At 38.1% G+C, this 15,009-nt stretch overlaps 1 protein-coding gene and 1 pseudogene across 2 annotated transcripts in view; both read left to right on the top strand.

Annotated features, from left to right (window-relative positions):
* LOC148941226 (fatty-acid amide hydrolase 2) overlaps window positions 1–15,009 on the top strand; it is a 322,168-nt gene that overhangs the window by 101,102 nt on the left and 206,057 nt on the right. The window lies entirely within an intron of this gene.
* On the top strand, window positions 5,460–11,519 carry LOC148941227 (eukaryotic translation initiation factor 5B pseudogene; annotated as a pseudogene).

Here is a 15,009-nt window from a genome sequence, read left to right as displayed (position 1 = left end):
ATCGTGCTTTTATTAAAGAAACGTGTGACCAATGTGAATCGGCCTTCAAGAAAGGAGACCCCCACTACATGTATAGAAGAGTGCGGGAATTGGCCAAAAAGAAGAACATCAAAGCGTTCTCCCTTCTCGACGAACATGGAAACCAAATTCAATCCACAGACGGAATCCGCTCTCGATGGAAAAACCATTTTAAAAAAAAACTGAATCTGGACATCTACCCAGACCCTACTATTCTCAACACTATCCCCATAACGTCTACAGATCCAAGTCCTCCCCCTCTTCACTCTGAAATAGAAGCAGCTATCAGAGACTTGAGAACAAAGAAAGCTGCCGGCCCCGATGGAATCCAGCCCGAACTACTGAAAGTAAACTGCAAACCACTCCTTGACCTTTACCACAAAATTGCCACAGCTGCTTGGGAAAAACGTCACTTCCCCTCACCCTGGTGCGAAGCCACGATAATCCCCCTGCATAGGAAAGGCTCTAAAGCTGTCTGCGACAACTACCGCCCAATAAGTCTGACCAGTTATGCATCAAAAATCCTCACAAGAGTCATGCTCGGGCGTATACAAGCGATTTCCTCTATGGTAATTCCGAAATACCAATCCTGCTTTAGACCAAAAAGATTAAAAATTGATCAGATATTAACTATTAGGCAGATTATGGAAAAGTATAGCGAACTTGGCCGCAGCATCTACCACCTTTTCATAGACTTTAAACAAGCTTTTGATCGGATATGGAGAGAAGGTCTATGACACATCCTTCTTCACTTTGGCATCCCATCCAGCCTGATCTCGCTGATCAAAGACATGTATAAGAAATTCAGTAGCCGCGTCATGACTTGAGAAGGACTTACCGAGAGCTTCAAAACCTCTACCGGAGTACTTCAAGGTTGCCTAATATCACCGGAGCTGTTCAATCTCTTCCTAAGTGCAGCCCTTTCACTCACAGATAACCCGCCCGGCGCCCTTGTCGGAGGAGTGGTGATAGACAAACTGGCATATGCTGATGACACAGTCCTAATAGCCGAGTCCCTTCAAGATCTACAATCTCAGGCTAACAACGTTCACTCGTCCACCAACCTTTTGGTGGACGAGTGAACGCCTCAAAACGAATCAACACCTCAAAAACGAAAGCCATGCGCTGTTCACGCAAATTCGATTCACAGGTAAATCTCAGCTTTCAGCTTGGTGAAGGTACCATTGAGTGGGCGGAAGGCTTCGCCTACCTTGGGAGCTCACTTACTTATGATAACAACCAACTCAAAGACATCAAGAGACGGCTGACACTTGCAAACTCCAGTTTTAAAGCTCTGATGCCCATCTGGAGGAATAAGAACTTAACAACAACTATCAAAACGAGACTTTTCTGCTCCCTCATTATTCTGATCGCCATCTATGCCTGTGAATCCTGGACGCTTAAAACAGACGATCAACGCCGCCTAGCTGCCTTTGAAACCAAATCCCTACGACGCATCGCTGGTATCACCTTCCACAGCAGAATCTCCAACTCCAAGCTTCTCCATAATCTGAAAGTCAAATTTACAATACTGGACAAAATAAAACTACAACAACTCAAATGGCTTGGACATACCCAACGCATGGCTAGCACTCGTCTCCCGAAGATAACCTTTGATGGACGAGTACAGGGCTCTCGACCCAGAGATCACCCTCCGAAGAGATGAAAGGAAAACTTTTCACCTTACAACCTGCCACAACTCTGCCGCCTGGCCGACAACAGAAGTACCTACAGGAGTCACATCAATGAACTGGTTAAAGAAGAGACCCCAAAACGACCTTCAAGGACGGATGGGACATAAGTCAAGTAAGTCAAGCCACCCGAAGTTCTAAGGACTGAATCTGGCTATCCAGAGATGAAAACAGTTTTTTCAATTTTCTCAAACTTTGTGTTGTATTCTAAAGTGATTTTGTCATTTATTTCCGAAATAATCAGTTCAGGGTTCAGAGTAGCTTGTTGCGATGAGCCTTCTACATCTGTCAAAGAAACCACTTTTTTCTGAACTTTTTTTTCTATTTCTTTTGCTAGGCCAAATTTAAGATTTGTACCTTCATCTTGGGCTAAAGTAAGTTGCTTTCGGATTGCAGTTGATTCGCTCAAAGCAGTTAAATCAGTACCCTTTCGCAGTTTTCTTTTTCATAAACTGATAGTAAAGACCCGGAGAAGATTCACGCTTGCGAAAAGCATGATTAACGCCCTTAGCGGTTTTTTTTTCGAAGCTTCAGCATAATTTCCACTATATGAAAGAAGATTCTCTTCCACCACAATCTGAAAGTCATGGGACCCGTAGCAAAAAACAATGCATTTAGGCGTAGACTCTTTTTGGTTTGTTATGTTAACAATCCGGACTGGCTAGAGGGGATATCCCTTCTGAAACTTACCATGGGAGATTTAGCTACTGCTAAATCTCCCTTCTGAAGCTGTACCATGATGAAAATAAAAATAAAATCCAATAAATCGAAAATAGACTTATCTTTAGCGGACAGGGCCACGTAATGCGGAGGCAGACACCCTTATTGGAGGAGGCCCGGTGGAACGTGGTAGCCTATCAGTTTTTTCCACCTTACTCGGACATCCCAAATTTCTGCATTCAAATTATCCAAATCAAATTGTCCGTCACTGCTATGACGTTATCTGGCAAACACTCCAATTGCACAACTTCTGTAATCACTGAATTAATTCAAGGAATGCTAAAGAATAAGTTCAAACAATTCAAAAGTTCAAACAGGTGTATTCCTTTTGAGAGCTAGTTCACTTTGAGAGCTGATTTTAGCATATATGTAGCTCGTTAGGTAGGCCTATGTCTTTATCTCTTAAAGTTGACCTGATAGAGCAAAATGAATGCGATATTCGGACTCAGAACACCAAAATTAGGGTCAAAATCAGCTGAAAAACCTCTGGCGATTTTTTGGCTGTTACCCAACGTAATCACATCCAAGGAGATGCCATATAAGCATACAATGACAAGAATGTCACATTTTTACTTTTCAAAGCTTCCATCTATTAATTGCTAAAATTTCCCATGAGATTTTAGTAAGGTTTTCCTTAAATTCTTTTAAAGCTTAAATGACTAGCAAAAACTGAATCCTTTTGGTCAATTTCGGCTCCTTTTAGTTTCTCAAAAGGTATGGCAATCCTGTGCTGGTTCTGCATGGAAGTCATTTAGTTACTGATTCAAGAGGGAAAGGAGTGCTATGAATTTGGTGACGTAGTTTAAAAAAAATAAAACATTGAGAATTGAACAACAAAAAAAAAAACACAACCAATTATTAACAAAGTCAACATGAAAAGTTGACAAACCAGAGCAATTTTTGGTACTGTTTTTATTGCCTTACAGAGTGCTGTGTATGGTATATTATTGACAGGCTTCTGATTACAGGCAGTACAACTTCATTTTTTTTATAACTCTAAAGGGTCAGTGGCAGTATTTCTGCCTTTTCTGCAACTATTTTGCTGAGTGGCTAAAAGGCCCTGAGGACAATCAAAACTCCAACTTTACTATCTTTTGAAAGTAAAGCTTCTAGCTTTGTTCTAGCCTGTTTGCTGGGATTGCTTTTCAATTCAGAGAAATGGTAGTAGCTTTAATATGTTATTATTCTAATCCACCATTTCAAAGAGTTGGCCCTTCTTAGCATAGTTGAAGAGCCAGAATTGTATCTGTACATGAGAGAAAAGCTGGCATGACCTCAAATTTCAAATGTTTAATTTTTGGTGATGTAACAGGAGTAAATTCTTAACTTTATGCTTTAACTGATGGAAAAGTAACGAAGCTAATTTTTAATTAATTTTTTCTAAGCCAATATGGCAATCAAAGTGCCAAAGCATGCCAGAATAGAAATAACTGGATGTAAATAGACTCATCTAATCATTGACTTTAGCAGATAAAAAATATGTCACCCAACAAAGCAAAACAATAGGTGAGATGATGATAATATTTCATGACTCACTAAAGATGCTGATCACAAATCTACCAGGGTTCTGGATCTCTGAGCTTACTTGGAGCTCAACTTTTTTTTATGCGTTATTGAAAATAAACAAAGTTTACCTTTGTACCCGCTACAGGTATAACCGGCCTCCATAGCTACAATATTCATCTCATCATCTATGGAGTATCGTTCGTAGAAACATCTCTGATTGGTCCAGAAATGGATGTAGTTGCAGAAAGTCGTCTGACAGGTTTTGTACAGTTGATATTCCCTAATAGCACACTACTTTCATATGCATTTCAATGGGATATTTAACCCATTGAGCTTTCTTCCTGCTAAACATAATGGATATCTCAAAATTTTGATTGGACGATTTTGGGAAAAAAGGGATGGGGGAGGGAGCTTAGTTACCCTCCAATTTTTCGGTCAATTTAAAAGGGCACTAGAACTTTTAATTTCCGTTCTAATGAGCCCTCTCTCGATATTCTAGGATCAATGGGTCAATACGATCACCCCTGGGGAAGAAAAACAAATAGTAAATAAATAATCACGCATCCGTGATCTTTCTTCTGGCAAAAATACAAAATTCCATATTTTTGCAGATAAAACCTTGAAACCTCTATAATAGGGTTCTCCGATACGCTGAATCTATTGGTGTGATTTTCATTAAGATCGCTTGACATTTAAGGGTGTTTTCCCCTTTTTTCGAAAATCAGGATAATTTTCTCAGGCTCGTAACCTTTGATGGGTAAAACTAAACTTAATGAAATTTATATATATAAAATCAGTATAACAAGGCAATTCTTTTGATATATCTATTGGTATTAAAATTCCTTTTTCTAGAGTTTCGGTTACTATTGAGACGGGTCGCTCCTTACTTACAGTTCGTTACCACGAATTGTTTGATTATTATACTTTGAATCCACATAAAAAGCCTATTCTTGTAGACAAGTAAAAACAACTCATTTCAAAGTAAAAATATATTTCCTTATGTTTAATATTACTTTTTAAACTCAAAAAGACAATTATCATCCGCCTTTTTCTATCGTAATTCGAATATTTGAATTGAATTTATGCTGAACATATTATTTTCAATGGTCCCATAGTCAAATTTAATATGAAATACAAGAAATTTCAATCTACCATTGAAATCCTAAACAAGTTGATTAATATAACCTATTTACGTTAGAAGTTACATTTTTTCTATTGAAAAGTACACAGATCTTAATAATTTCAATAATTTGTCAGAATTCAAACAGCAAGTCACAATTTCAACAAAAAATAGAATATTTTTTTTATTTGTTTAAAGACCAGCAAAACAATTTGTTGGAAATCAATTATTTTTTTGTAGCGTACTTTTCTAAAGGAATTGTAAAACTAAAATTGGTTCTTTTGCACAAATTGAGACTATTCTATGTCTATGTGCCGTGTTTCTGCTTTGTTAAAAATGTATTTCCAGAAATTTATGTTCTAAATAATTTTGTTTCTTTTCGCTTTCATCATCACTCTTTATTAATGTTTGGCACTAGTTTTTTGAAAAACGTTGGAATTGTTCTTCATTTAGAAAACTTGCTCGAAATATATATCTCGGAAAATACTTCAACCACTAACGAATCAAGGGTGCAATCAGAGCTGCCTGATAGCCTGCTGATATGGAGTCTACGAAGAAGACGAAAAAAAGTTTTACTAGTGATATCCAAAATAAAACAGATAGCTGGAGGCAGTAATCCAAGTGACGCAAAACCTGTGTCAGCAAATGAAGTGGGAGCCAAGGAAGTGGCTGGAGCTGTTGAAGATACCACAGCATCCAAAAAGAAGAAAGATAAAAAGAAAAAGAAGAAAAGTGAGCCAAGTGTGAAAGAAATTAAAGACGGGGAAGGAGAGAAAAAGAAACAGCCAATTAATAAAATTGTTGCTGCACTAAGGAAGAAAAAAGAACAAGAGGAGCTATTAAAAAAAGAAGAGGGAGAGAGATTGAGAATTGAAATTGAACTCGAAAAAAAGGAGGAAGAGGAAAAAGAACAAACAAGAATCAAGTTAGTTCAAAAAAAGGAGCGAGAAAAATTAAAGCACCAAGAGCGGAAAGCCAAAGGATTAATTCTTACGGCAAAGCAAAAACATGAAAAGAAAAGAATGGAAGCAACTGTAGAAGCATGGAAAGAAAAGGGTGCTATATTTCCAAGTAGCTCGACCACTGAAAATTAAAGTTCGACCCGGAACAAGAGTCAGGCCTAAGAAAGAAAAAGTAGAAGTTACCCCTTTTGCTGAAGCTAAACCAGAAGGGGTGACAGAAGAAGCAAAAGTCAATGGCTCGACTCCAGAGCCAGTACCAATTGAAAAAATACCAGACAACAGGGAGGAGCTTCTGGGCGGAGAGAGTGAAGAGCAAACAAATGTGTCTGAACCAATTATCTCTGAACTAGTTAAAGAGGTTGAAAAACCTCCCAAAGAGGAAAAAGAAATTAAAGACGAAGAAGGACATGCAAATCTTTTTTCCAAAAAAGTTTCACAAAATGAGCTTTCTTCTGACTGGGAATCAGACGAATCCAATGATATTGAAAAAATCAAATTGAGACTGCAAAAAAGGCGAAAAGTGAATGAGAAGAAAAGAAGTTTAGACCATCTTCATGCACCAGTAATATGTGTACTAGGCCATGTAGATACTTGCAAAACAAAGATTTTATATAAATTGCGTTGTACTAAAGTTCAAGATTCAGAGGCAGGTGGCATCACCCAACAGATTGGAGCAACTAATGTGCCTATTGACGAACTGCGTGAGCAAACTAAGATTGTCAGGTGTCTTGAAGGTTTTCAGCCTTTTAAAATAAAGATACCAGGGCTCCTTATTATAGACACGCCTGGACATGAACATTTTGGAAAATTGAGGTCGAGAGGCTCGTCATTGTGTGACCTGACAATATTAGTTGTTGACATTATGCATGGAGTTGAGCCTCAAACTATTGAATCAATAAAACTCTTGCGAGACAGAGGTGCTCCATTCATAGCTGCCTTGAATAAAATCTACCGACTATTTGAATCGCAGTCAAATCCAAAAAAAGACATCAGAGATGTGCTCAAATCGCAGAAACCCAATACAAAACTTGAATTTGAGCAGAGGTCAAGTAGTACTTTATTGCAGGTATCAGAGCAAAGCCTCAATACGAAGCTTTTTTATGAAAATCCAGATCCAAAGGAATATTCATCGGTTGTACCGACCAGTGCAATTACTGGTGATGGAATTGCTAACTTAATAGCAATGGTAGTTGTGTATAATGAGGAAATCCAACCTGAAAAATTAACTTTTTCGGAGGAACTTGAGGCTACAGTATTAGAGGTAAAACCCACTACTGGACATGGCACAACCATTGATGTGATTTTGACAAATGGTTCACTTAAAGTTGGAGATACAATGATTCTCCTGGTTTTGAAGGACCTATTGTAACTCAGATTAGAGCCCTTCTTCTGCCAAAGCCAATGAGAGAACTGCGTGTCAAGAATGAATATGCAGAACCGAAATAATCAAAGCGTCCCAAGGTGTTCAAATCGCTGTAAAAGGATTGGATTTGGCCATAGCTGGTTCAAGTTTTTTAGTGGCACGCTGTCAAAACGAAATAGAAATTAAAAAAAAGAAATATCGCAAGAAAAAGAGATTTGTATTCAGTGCAAGAAGCGTGAAGTCTACGTCCAAGCGTCTACGTTAGGCTCCCTAGAAGCTCTACTGGAGTTTTTGAAAACATCAAAAATTTCTTATTCTAACGCTAGAATAGGGGATGTTGAAAAAAGTGATGTTGTAAAAGCTTCCGTTATGTTGGAGACCGACCTCCAGTTTGCCTGTATTTTAGCGTTTGATGCAGGTTTCGGACTCGCCTATAAATTCCAATAAATTCCTATATTTTAATGCACTCCTATAAAATGCCTATATTTTGGCTTAAATCCTATTATTCCTATATTTTCGGCTGAAGAGCACTAAGAAAATTGCTCATGATTTGCAATTTTCACTGCTCGTTAAGTAAGCCAAGATGTGCTTTTCTTTGCTTTTGACTCTGCTTGTAGACTGTGCTGTCCTTTGGTATAGATCGATAACTAATTAGAACTGTTGAGCTGTTTGAACTTAACTAATGTTTTGTGTTGGGATTAGTAAGCTGCTTCTGTCTGGGCTATGCCGTTGTGCTGACTTAGTAGCCTATTGTTGTGTTTTTTGTCATGTTGGGCCTGTCCAAAACCAGCGAAGATCAGTATATAGGCTAGCAGTCTCTGCTTAATGAGACTTTGAGTTCTTGCGACTTATGTGTTTTCTGTCTGAACGCTATTATAGACTAATGCGAATACGGCACAGTTTCGGACATACCCACATTTTTTCTTTTTATGGCCTTTTAATCGCGGGATGCTATTTTGCAGGTGATGCTTCGTAATTAAATATGGGGCCTACCAAGAGCAATAGTTTATGGCTTGTTAAAATGGTTTGCTGCGGTAGAAAAATTTGCGAATGGTATAAAAATGATAACAACCAGTACTTATTCTTTTGCGATCTCTGCTTGACAAATCCGGATCGTAGAACTGTGGTTGTTCAGCTAAACCAATATGCGTAATATGCAGAACACAAAGCTGCAGTTACGGCCCAGCTACATTCATTACAGCTTCACCTGACCGGGCAATCTCGATTTGATGAAACAACCAAAGATAAACCATTAGTTGGTACAAATATGTTTTGCGAGCTTGATTCCGCTTATAAAGCTGAGTTAATATGGGCACTTCAGACGGTACAGAGTTCCATGTCTCCTAACTATTCAGACCATATTGTTGCAACCTTTCATGCGATGTTTCCCGGTAAGATCCCCGACGGAATGTCCCTATGTGGGAAGAAACTCACGGATCTGATCACCGATGCGCTGCATCCTTACTGTAAGCAAATGCTTGTGAAGGACATTCAGTCATATTTTGTACTAGAATATGACGAGACAACCAACAAGACTGGTATGAAAGAGATACTGATACGTGTTCGTTATTGGTCTTCATACGGAAACGAAATCCAGAGCAGAAATTTATGCACAAGTTTTATGGGCCGCGCAACAAGTGATGACCTGTATAGGAAGATTATGTCAGCCATTGAGCAGAATCAGCTGCCACTTGAAAAACTGATTACGCTTGGAAGTGACAGATCAAACGTCAACAAAAGCGTTTGGAACAAGTTCAATGCCGAAAAAAAGAAAGTGGCGGGAAAGGGAATGTTGAACATTGGTACTTGCAACATCCATATAATTCATAACGCTTTCTTGAAAGGTCTTCAGGTGTTCGGAGAAGAAAATTCTGACTTTGTTACTCTTGTGCATTCATTTTTTTATGGCTGGCCTGCACATTGTGAAGACTATCGAAAGTGCCAAAAGAAAGTGGGAGTGCCAGAGAATGCTTTCATGAAGCATGTCCCAAGCCGCTGGCTGACGATCGGACGTGCCTTCCCAAATTTCTGAAGATTGGGGCTTATATCAAAAGTGCGACGAGGAAGGCCCAACTCGAGTTTGTTCTAGCCTCAGCAAAACTGTTCATGAGTTTCACCCAACTGTTCCAGAAAAAAGAGCCTTTCATTCATGTTCTGCACTCAGAGATCAAAAGACTAGTTGTGACGCTTTGTGGACGGGTCTTTGCTCCAGATTTCGTGACCGAGACTGAAAATTTTCTCACCTGAAATGTTGAACCTTGCTGAAAATTTGCAGAAAAGCCCATAGTTTCAGAAAATGTGGAACAAGCTTTCGGTGAGAAAGCAACACTGAAAGACAAGGCCATTTTCTATGTCAATGTGAGAAAACATTTTATTGCGGGTATTCGCCATATTTTGAACAAATGTCCCCCGGAAAAAGATGTTTTTCTAGAGGCTTTACGCTGTTTGAGTCCGATCAACATGAAGGATTCAAGAAGCATTGCAGACATAGCAGTTGTGGCACGCGAGATTGCGATTGGAGTAAGCCCAGTCGTCAACCAGGCTGAGTGGCTGCTTTTGCGAACGGAAACTGGACCCCGTGAGGACATTACTCGGATCGATCATTTTTGGAGCCATTATTTTCGACTGGTGAATGAGCGTGAGGACAGCAAATACCCGGAACTTACCAAGCTTATCAAAGCAGTGCTGACGTTGTCGCATGGCAGCGCAGATGCTGAGCGTGGGTTCTTGCGTTCTGGTAGGATTCTCGGTGAAGACTAGGCCTTGATGTCTGAACGCATTCTGGATGCGAGACTCATGGTATATGAGACGTTGAGGCTTTATGGAGGAAAACCAGAACGGTTTGTTATTACAAAAGAGCTGTTGAATCTTGCACGTTCCGCACGGTCTCGGTATCAACAATATCTGGATGAAAAGAAAAAAGAAGAGCTATCCGAGAAGGAGAAAGCAGCTTTCGAAGAGGACAGCAAGTGGAAGTTGCAGGAGGTCCACGACAAAAAGAAAGAAATAGAAGACCTGGAAAGCAAAAGGAAAAAACTTAGAGCATCAGCGCAAGAAAAGAGAACAGTAGCAGATACTCTACTTCAGGAAGCGACCGACAGAATGAAGAAGGCTGTCAAGTCCAAGAGTTCCATAGACATTGCCCTAGCTGTTTCTTTGCTCGAAGGAGCTGTGAAGTTCAGAACAAGTGAAAGAGAGCAGATGCTGGAATCTGCGAGAATGAAGCAGTCTCTTGCAAAGAGAAAAACTGACCTCATATCGAAATTCATGCCCAAGAAGCAGCTAGAGTGATTCCAAATATTTTATTTGTATCAGTCAATCGTTGGCACAGTATGTGTATCTGATTTTTTACTGTTTTTTACTATTTGTACAGATTGTATTTGAAATTAAAAATAAATAAATAAATGCAAATCTCGGGAAATGACGAATTTATGTGACCAGGCATCCCACGCCATCTACCACAGATCTGTTCCCGAGGACTTCCGAATCCTATATTTGGCCTATATTTGGGCCCGGGAAATCCTATAAAAATAGGACAGAGCCTATAATTTGAAACGAACCGACCTCTCCGAACCCTGTTGATGTTAAAGTTGACCGTAAAGCTCAAGAACATGCAGATGCTAAGGGAGTCAGAATCTTTAAAAAAGATATTATTTATCAATTATTTGATGACTTTACAAAACACAGAGAGGGTCGAAAACAGAAAGGGCGGGAGGAATTTAAAAACATTGCTGTTTTTCCGTGTAAGTTACATATCCTTCCGCAACACATTTATAGACAGTGCCATCCCATTATTGTGGGTGTCCTGGTTGAAGCTGGTGTTGCTAAAATTGGGACTCCTCTGTGTGTACCGTCAAAGGACTTTCTTCAAATAGGGGTCGTAGCTACTATTGAAAAAAAAAAAAAATGAAAAACCAGTGGAAATGGCCAAAAAAGGAGAAGAAATTTGTATAAAAATTGAGAAAGTGAGTGACGACACACCCAAAATGATCGGTAGACATTTTAATGAAAAAGATATCATTACGTCGACAATTAGTAGGCAATCCATTGATGCCTGCAAAGAACATTTTAGGGATGACCTTAGAATGGAAGACTGGTGGTTAATGAAAGAATTGAAAGGAGAATTCGGCATTCTTTGAACTTCCCTAAGTGTATGTAAATAGGTTTAAGACGAAACTGTTTGGTTAATATTTTTTCTTATAAGTATTTTTGAAATTGAATATAGGTTTGTGCTAAAGATGTTTATGGTTGCATATTTAGAGACGCTCAGGCATTTTAGAAAGATGTTTTGTATACCACTTGTTTGAGTTTATATTAATTCATATAAGCTGCATTAATTCAAAAACGCTAAGAAATTAAATAAAAAAAACTAGTTTTTTTAACTGAAAGTGTGGAGCGACATTAAAACTTAAAACGAACAGAAAATTTTCCGTATTTAAAAGGGGCTGTCCCCTCCTCAACGCCTCACTCTTTGCGCTAAAGTTTGGCTCTGTCTCACAACTTTATTTTTAAAACAATAACAACTTTAGCGTAAAAAGCGAGGCGTTGAGGAGGAGCAACCCCTTTCATATACAGAATAATTTCTGTTTGTTTTAAGATTTAACGTCGCTCTTTACTTTCAGTTAAAAAAAACTTGTTTTTTTTGTTTAATATATTCAAGGGTGTTTATAGGATTGCTTTAGCCTTACAGAAGATCAAAAATAACGTGTAATTTCAACACATTTGAATATGAATACTTCTCCCCATCTACCTAAAATCCTATAGCATAAACGCTGTCACAAAATAAATGTGCAAGTTAAGGCTGGTCGAAGGTTCTGACTGAATATTGAAATTTTGTGAAAAGCTTTATTTACAATCAAGTGTTTTAGGATTTTCAGCAGAAAAACTTTAAAACAATCACGAAAATTCTGGAAAGTAGCCAATTATAAAACAATGTCAATTAAAAAACGAACAGGAATTAATTTAACATGGTATTTTCCAAAAATAAGGGTTTTCAAAAGAAAGTGAAGAGTCACATTAAAACCGAAAATAAGCAAAAATTGTAAAACCTTAAAAATAAAGAGGATGGAGCTCAAGATATGCATTGGAATTGAAGGGCTAGCTTCAAGGGCCTTCCAAACAGGTCTGCAGATCAATCTGTTAGGCTAACGTTAGGCTAAGTTAGGTTATGTTAGTCTGCGTTAGGTTACGTTAGGTAACGTTAGGTTATGATAGGTTAGGTTAAGTTCGGTTAAGGAAGGTAACGTTTGGTTGCGTTGGTTAAATTATGTTACATTTGTCTAGGTTAGGTTACGTTAGGCTAGGATAGGTTATGTTAGGCTACGTCAGGTTAGGTTATGTTAGATTACGTTAGGTTAATCTACGTTAGTATACCTTAAGTTACGTTAGGTTAAGTTAGGCTAGGATATGTTACATTAGGTTATTTATATTTTTTTTTATCTATGTATAAGTTATTAGGTTATGTATAGGTTCCGTTATGTTATTTTATATTTATTTTAGGTTATTTGTGTTAGGTTACGTTAGGTTAGGCTAGTGCTATTACTCTTGTAGTACTTGTCAGTGATGTTTTTGTCGTTGGTTTCTTTGTGTATTTCGAAGGCGCCTGTTTTGAAAGTTACGGTTTGGTATGTTTAGTAAGGTATTATTGCGGTTTGACTTGTCAATGTTATTTTCGTCAGTGGTTTCTTTGTATATTTCTGAGGTACCTTGCCAGAAAGTTGTCTTTTGATATTTTTAATTATGTAGTTTCATTGCTTGACTTATCAGTGCTAATTTCTCATTGGTTAATTTGTCTATTTTGAAGGTGTCTTGATTGAAAATTATGGTTTGATATGTTTAGTTGCGCTACATTGTGTTTTCACTTGTCTCTGCTAAATTTGTAAGTGGTTTCTCTATCTATTTTTAAGATGCCTCGTTTGAAAATTATCCTTTAATATTTTTAGTTATGCTGCTGTGTTGTTGGATTTGTCTGTATTAGGTAGTCTGTATTAGGTGGTTTATCGGTGGTTTCTTTGTCTATTTTAAAGGTGCCTTGCTCGAAAGTTATTGTTTGATATGTTTAGTTGCGCTAATTTATGGTTCACTTGTCTCTGCTATGTTTGCAAATATTAAACCAGTAAGCTTTTTCAGTGAATTTTAATCCCTGCGAAGCTAGTTCGATTCCGCAATATTTGGCAAAGGATTATAGTTCATGACCTGAATAAAATTATTACTCAGGATTTCAATAAGTGAGAGTATGATAATAATTATGGAATTATTTTGGCTGATTAGTTATTTTTGCCAATTTTACTAATAAGCGAGCAGAAGAGGGGAGGTTTTCTGTAGATAGAAGTGGTGTCTCTCTTAAACAACAGCGAATAAATAGCAGACGACAACGCTTCCCTCGCTTTTTGGCATTACGAGCTTCTGAAATTTAGCCTATTACCTTTTCGATATCATCCAATTACCCTCCGATATGATTTTTCGTTTTGGGACTGCCATGATTCGTGGCTTACGCTAAATTACTGAAAGACAAGCATGAGCAAAAAGTTTGTTTTGACTGTAGTACTAAATTTTCTTGTGCGATTACTGTCCGAGGTTGTGAAAATACAATGTATTGTAACCTCGGCTGTGAATTTCATTGCGCATGATGCTATCTTATCAGGATAGAAACTTCTTTATTTTGAACTTAGTGCGCAAGGACGAGTTATCAGTCATGTCAGAGATGACGAAAATATTAGGGCCGTTCTTTTACTCATCTATGCGCTAAGATCTTACATCTTACTGCATCGAACTGCAACCAATAACTTTATTTTGTCAACATTACAAATCAAGTTTACAAAGCCATACCTTGAATTCATGGACTACTCTCTTGGCCCCTCCAACAAATTCAACAAAGTTTTTCGATCTGAGTTGCCAGTTCTTCACTCCCTAAAGGCAAGTGTCAGCAAACTTGTGAATGATGTTGCATCTAAATTCATGAAACTGGACTATATTCGCAGTGTTGCTTTGTTTAGCATACTGGATCCTTACCTTTCAAGTGAATACCTGCCTTTAAACCAGACATATATGGGAATAGCTGCAACCAATTCAATGCAAGGACTCGTAGATGCTCAAGGGCCAAGTGATAATATTGATCTCTTTTACCAGTCTTGTTGAAAATACTATATAGTCTTAATCAAGCACATCCAAAACCCTTCCAAGACACTTTGGTTAAACCAAGGAATGCAAGAAATTTGAAACCAAAATCTCTAAGGCTACTGTTTGTAAGATTTCCTGTTCTAAGAGAAAAGTGTTGCCTCCAGAAAATGGACATAGAATGGAGGTCACAAGCAATGACTGATGTCACTGAGCTTCATTTGGGAGATGCCCGAATTGAAGACCTGTCAGTTGAGCAGTACTCGATAAAGATATTTAGTCTAGAGACTCGCAGTGGCGAAACCAAGTATCCGTAATTGCGGAAGCGCATATCACTTATCTTCTCTTTACCTTTTAGCAATGTAGCAACTGAGCGTTTGTTTAGTCCCCTGAAACTAATCAAAACAGACATCCTAAATAGTCTCCAGAATGTCACAATAGTCTCACTTGTTTCAGTCAATTACTGGTTGAAAAACGAAGATAAAATTTTATCAAGTGTCAGCATACCAAAAG

The sequence above is a fragment of the Artemia sp. Qi Xiang Cuo genome, chromosome 18 (genome assembly GCF_049724085.1).
Source record: "Artemia sp. Qi Xiang Cuo chromosome 18, ASM4972408v1, whole genome shotgun sequence".
Taxonomy (NCBI): Eukaryota; Metazoa; Arthropoda; class Branchiopoda; order Anostraca; family Artemiidae; genus Artemia; species Artemia sp. Qi Xiang Cuo.
This window is presented reverse-complemented; position numbering and strand designations above follow the sequence as displayed.